We start from the raw sequence: 6,185 nt of genomic DNA, 5'->3' as shown, positions 1-6,185 counted from the left end.
TTTTGTTCTATGTTATGTTCATGTGTCTATCTGTGTCTGTAATTTCCATGTGTATTTGTTCCTGCTGGCGCCTCTTGGCCAGGTCATGTTTGCAAATGAGAACTGGTTCTCAAACATTTTTACCTGCTAAAATAAAGGTCAGATAAATAAATAAAGTGAGTTAGATACATTTTAACATTAAACTTACTGGGTTAATGTCTGCTGCTGCAATTGCGCTACACAAACAACAGTGACTTGACTTTTATGCAATCTTATGCTTCTCTATTAATTTACCCAAATCCAAACTCATTTATTTTAAACTCAGCTGGAATCAATGTGTGTAATGAGCCGAGCTGCACTGCTGTCTGTTCGCTCTGATTTAAAACTTGACTGCTCCAGGTGAGGCTCGAACTCACAACCTCGGCATCGCTCCGCTGGTTACTGCCTTATAAGTACCGCGCGCTGACCGATTGCGCCACTGGAGCCTCCACACAGGAGACAATCTAGCAGAGTTTTGGACGGGCTTTAGTGTAGCTGTGCTTCAACACCACAAGGTGGCAGTAGGCTCCTCACCCACAGAGACACACAGAAGCCATCGATGAACGGAGATGCTGCTCAGAGTGCTGACATTCTTTAGATGAAGCGGTCTAAATGCAGCAACCACCTTTTACCAGACAGCACCGGATAAAAACGCCTCCACTCGACCTGCTGATTGCTGGTGAATGACTTTTAAAACATTTGTAGAGGGGGGAGTAGAGGGGTTTTCCTGTTTAACTGCTTTAATGGAAGTTGAATGAGAATAAATGAGACAACTCCTCGTGTCTAGCCAATGAGCCGTAGCCAGCAGCTAGTGAGAGTCTTTGCTGTGGCTCCTTTTTATATGACAAACAAAAAAAGAAAAAAAAAAACAGTCATCCTTTCTTCTCTCGTCTGGTGATGCGCTTTAGAGCCGCTGCGCACGTCAGGTGAAGCCACAGCACAAAACCTCAGCACCTTCCTGCTGCTTATTGTGTCACAGGCGTTCCGTGGCAACAACAAAGGCCCTGAGAATCTCTTCATCTGATGCTGTAACATGCAGAAGCTTTAACCACCGCTAAAAAAGAGACAACACAAAGTGCAACTGTCCCTTTTTATTTCTGTAAAGCACATGATGCAGCTTCTGACTATAACTGAGGCCCATTTGCAACTCACAATTCAAAGTCGTTTTGTAACAAGTGGGCCATTGATTTTGAACAGAGGAGTACAGATGGACGAACCTTCACATTTAGAGTTTGTCTGCTGGAATAAAAACAGCTGCCGTCGGCAGATTTGATCAACTAATTAAGCCTAATTTTAGTTTCATAATTTTCGGGAAAATTCCTCTCTGTTTCCAATGAACCCTATTAAAGTTCTAAATATGCACAAGAAAGATCCGACATAATAGAGAGCTACAAACTTGAGTCTAGCATTGCACGATAATCGTTGGCAGGAGAGGATAAGTGAACAATCCGTTTTCTTATACTTATTGCATTTATTAGATCTGGAATACAATCTTGTCACAATGTGCTGCCGGGAAGCCTTGGGTCCTGGCATTCATGTGGATGTTACTTTGACATCCACCATCCTTCATCCTTCCTGTTTGCAGACCACGTACACCCCTTCATGTCACCAGCACTCCCAGCCAGCATCAGCCTCTGTGAGCAGATTGTTGGTGCCACACCACAAAATACAACTCAGGAACACAACGAATCCCCCTTTTCCACCAAGAAGAACCAGGTGCTAGTTCGTTGCTGGTGCTAGTTCCTGTGCTATTCAAATCTCGCACCTCCTAAGAAGCTGTTTGGTTTTCCATTGACAAGGAGCCACGTTAACGTCACTGCATACGTAGCCGTTTACCGAACAACGCCATACGGAAGTCCACACAAGACTCCAGACTAACTTTTTTTTACCAGTGCGACCCTCTTGGACACACTTCCCACCTTGTCACAGACAAAACATATGACTTGCTGAACATTTTCTTGTCAATAGACACCACAATTTACAGATATTGCCTGAATGCCCCACACTGTAGGCTGCGGTGTTGGTGGCCGCAGTGCTCAGAAAGTTGTGGGTAAAATGACTTTAAAAAGAGTAAATGAGGGCGTTCTAATGTCAGATTTGTCCAAGATGAAACCAAGTGATTTTTTCTCATGCAGTCTTTTCTATGAGCGTAAAAAACAGCGCATGTAGGTGCACTTCGTTTTTCAAGAGAAGACCGCTGAAAAAGACCGCAAAGACCGCAGACACAATTGTACCAGATTGTACCAGAAAGGGCACAAGGCCGTGGAGGTTCTATGTCCATACTCTGACAGTTTAGAGCTGTTTCGGTGGCATAACAGAGACTTACACAATAATATAGCCCCTGGCTGTAGCACACTGCTTTGGTGAGTCATGGAGGACACAGCAAAATAGCACATTTTCCAAACCTCTAGCAGGATTACGCCACTAAGTCAATAAACTACTCTGTATTAAAATGTTACTCCTTTACGTCATTACTTCAATTAAGAAACTTTATTCGGACTATAGAGCTATTGAGGGTGAACACATGAGCAACCAAAGCTATGTTTGCCCATACTGTCTACCTACAACCAGCTACCTGTTAAAACACACATTCTGACAAGCCTACTTGGATGAAATCCTGTTTCCACAACAGGACTTCCCTCCTCAGGTCTTGTTACAAACACAAACTTGAGTCATGTAATTCAGGGAATTTAGACACACACGCTAGCTTTTCCTTCATTTTGCCTTGCATGCCTGGCTATGTGCCTCTTTTTTTTACCTCTTTCACAGGAATTCGTAATAATTCCTTAAGCTCGCTTTGTTTGACACATTGAGAAACCGTCGTAGTGCGGTGCAGGTCATTGGAAAAATCAGGTTTCAATGACAGTGTAATTGTCACGTTCTTCCTGAAAGCACTTTGGGGAGGTGGTTTCAATGTCGCGATTGATGTGGAAGTCAAAGCTGGTCCATGTTAAATATATTACCAAAAACATGTTGGATTTAAAATGGCACGTTTGTTTCCGTGCATGTTGCTGAAAGTATGAAGGTTCTGAGGTTTATTTTCAATCACAAACATTCCCACATAAAAAGATAATTTGTTCCTTTAATTTTATCCATAACCTGGAACTTTAATTACGTTTTTGAGTCTCCAATTTAATGATCTGCCTTTAATGAGTTAAACTTCTCTTTTTTCAAATGTATCTCTCTGTTCATGTTACGAAAAAGGACGCTTAATGTGCAAAAATGTGTCTCCTGCAGCTCATTCCGAGACAACATTAGCGTTTCTCCAGTCCTGTTACGTCTTGGGCCAAATGGAAGCCATTGTGAACAAATGAAGGGACCATTAGTGGATAATAGGACATCTGCATGGGGCTCTGGTGAGACGTAATGAGCGACCACCAACGAGGAGCTCCTGCAGATCTCAGCTGTGAATCATTCTGTGATTCACGCCTGTGAGCGAAATTACAGGCTCCCCTCTCTTGCCATGAAGCCATTAGCCAAATAATAATCTTCCATCAAATGCGGCGCTGGAGTCGATATTCACACTTCTGGCCAAGTCTAACGAGCTGAAAGGTAGTCAGCGACGGCAGCTGGACAACGTCTTGATTCAGGCTGATAAAGAAATGATGGGTTGTGCTTCCAAAACTCCAACACAGACAGACGCAGCACAACTTTAAGGGAAATATCTCTCTTTGGATACGCTCACTTGTCAAGTACACTCAATTCTTGTGTCTATTTTCCACCGAAATGGTCTCATTCTATTTTGTGCTGCGTTCACTCTCAGGCAAACAGCCTTTGATAGCGATCTTGTGCATTTCCCAGGAGCTGCCTACAGAACAGGTGTGAACTTGTGGCTCTTAGCGAAAGGTGTGAGTCTGGACAAATAAAGAGTTTGATTACACAACTGCAGATGGGAGCAGTAGCTCAGTTAGAGCACGAGGTGAGCTTCCATGTAGCTCAACAGAGCTGTCAAACACACTATGGCCCGATGAATAATGTACTGGTCCAATGAGGTGGGGATGTTTGGTTTGGCTAAAACAAACTCTGATCTGTTTGTCCAGTCGGTTTATTTTGAAAGCAGTATTGTAGATTTTCATGAAAAGTCAGAAGATCGTCACACTTCATTCAGGATCATATAGACTGCAGGTAAAAAAAAACTTTGGTTCTAACTGAAATGTTTTATTAAAACTGCTGCAACATCAAACACAAAACCCAAATATCCATCCATCCATTATCTACACCATAGGCTCCAGCCCCCCCACAACTCAAGTGAGGATGAAGCTGTGTATAGATAATGGATGGATGGAACAGTGTGATAGTGAGTGTATACTGATCAGTTACAATTACAGCTACCTTATTGGACATCCCTAGTTCAGATTGATTGGCTAGTTGGTGAAACTGCCAAAGATTAATCAATTGGTGCAGATCTCAGATTGTCCAGTATTTTGGTTTATGTCCACATTACTGCAAAAAGTAATTACATGAAGTCTCCTGCCACATGCAAGATTTTCTAAAACCTAAAAAAAAAAGCCGAAAGGACCAGGAAGTTTCCTCTCAGACCTCTTAAATTACAACATGCTGAAAGGTCAGTGGGGATTTTGTTCTGCCCAAAGATGCAAAAACCAAAAAAAACTGCCTGCTCCTGTTTCAACTTAGTTTATATTGCCAGGCTGATGCTAAGTGCCTTAGACTCCTAATGCATGCCATAAAAATATTAGAGAGATTACACACAGTGGCTTTGAACTCTGAGCCTTGACTACACAAATACCTCCCAGACTTTCCTCCTGCATTCTGAAGATGCATGGGTAGATATTCTGTGCATGAAATACAGACACACTTAGGTCCAGTACTGGGTTATAGACTAAAATATGAAACTAAAGGTGGAATACACAAAGCTGAATTAGGTTCCTTTTGCCTCTCAGCTGTCAGATGCCAGTGTTTCTGCCTCTCTGTGGTCACATGTGGAAGTCTGTGCGTTCTCTTACGGTCACTGAGGATAAACACACCCCTGCAAATAGAAAAACCTTCACCAGAACAATCCACAACCACATCCTCTGCTTACTCTGTAGTGGCGATGCTCCCTGTGTGTTTCTGTGCGCACTGACATGGATTCTTTTAGCTTCTTATAAAATAAAGCATCAACATGCACAAGCGAACCTGCACACTCGCTCACATGCACAAAGTAAACACTCACTTGACAGCGCTTGCTTCAGCCCCCCCACGCTAGGTTTTTGCACTTCTCCATATGGCTAAAGATGCCGCGTGGTCCAAACTCAATCTCCTCTTTTGTCATCTCGTGTTCGACATCCGCCATTTGTCATCCCATGATCATGATCTCTGTCTTTCTCTCTTTTTTTTTTTTCTCCCCCTCTGGTTGAGTTTTCATGACAGGCAGATTAGGGGCTGTAATCCCTCCGCTGTACACCACATGACCTTGCCCTGCTGTTCGGCCACGGAGGCTCATTCCGACCCCTGATTGGACGGGGATGCCGCTGCGACGGTGTCATCTGCACCCAGCAGCGAGTGGTGACACTGATACCAAGGTATTCAACCTCAAAGCGGGGGAAGTTAAAGTTATTGTCATCACAGAATCCTGTACGAGTTCAAAGCTGAGCGTTTCCTGAGGAGGCGGGAGCAACCTGTCCATGAAAAATTCAGTAGTTCAAGACGGAACGTTCAAAGGTGTTTTTGTGAGAAATTCTAATTTCAACATGAAATGAAATCTCACCAAAAACTGTTGTCTCAGGCGCTGTCAAAATAGCTCTCACCTCAAAGGAAATACGACCTTCTGCGCAGCCCGTTGTGCCTATAGGGGACTGTGGCAGAACGGCAGAGTAATTGGATCCTCTTACATAGGGTGACATTTCCTGACGTGCCGAGACAGAATAAAACAAAGGCATCCCCTTGGCACCAGAGCAAGACTTGTCCCGACACTGCACCCTGATTCCGCTCTTTGAGGCTGAGGCAACCAGCCATCGTGGCATGAAAACTCACTGCATGTCAATAAGCCTTAATATTCAGTGGATCTTCTTGTTAAGCAGTCTGAAAACTCATCTTTGCTCTGTCTCCTTTTATACTCTAAATCTCTCTCCCTCCCCTCCCCCTGCCTTTATTCTTTCTCTTTCCGTCCTTGCATGCTTATTCCTGTAAACACAAACCTTTCATTTACTCTGCTGCTGAACATTTAA

At 43.5% G+C, this 6,185-nt stretch overlaps 1 non-coding gene across 1 annotated transcript; it reads right to left on the bottom strand.

Annotated features, from left to right (window-relative positions):
* Positions 1–370: 370 nt before the first annotated feature.
* trnai-uau (transfer RNA isoleucine (anticodon UAU)) lies at positions 371–464 on the bottom strand. The gene is made up of 2 exons: positions 427–464; positions 371–406 (listed from the first exon to the last, which is right to left on the bottom strand). It is a non-coding gene; the product is annotated as a tRNA-Ile (tRNA).
* Positions 465–6,185: the final 5,721 nt, after the last annotated feature.

This window comes from Stegastes partitus, unplaced genomic scaffold, assembly GCF_000690725.1.
Source record: "Stegastes partitus isolate 25-593 unplaced genomic scaffold, Stegastes_partitus-1.0.2 Scaffold1737, whole genome shotgun sequence".
NCBI classification, from domain to species: domain Eukaryota; kingdom Metazoa; phylum Chordata; class Actinopteri; family Pomacentridae; genus Stegastes; species Stegastes partitus.
The sequence above is the reverse complement of the archived record's forward strand: the minus strand, read 5'-3'. Positions and strand labels throughout refer to the sequence as shown.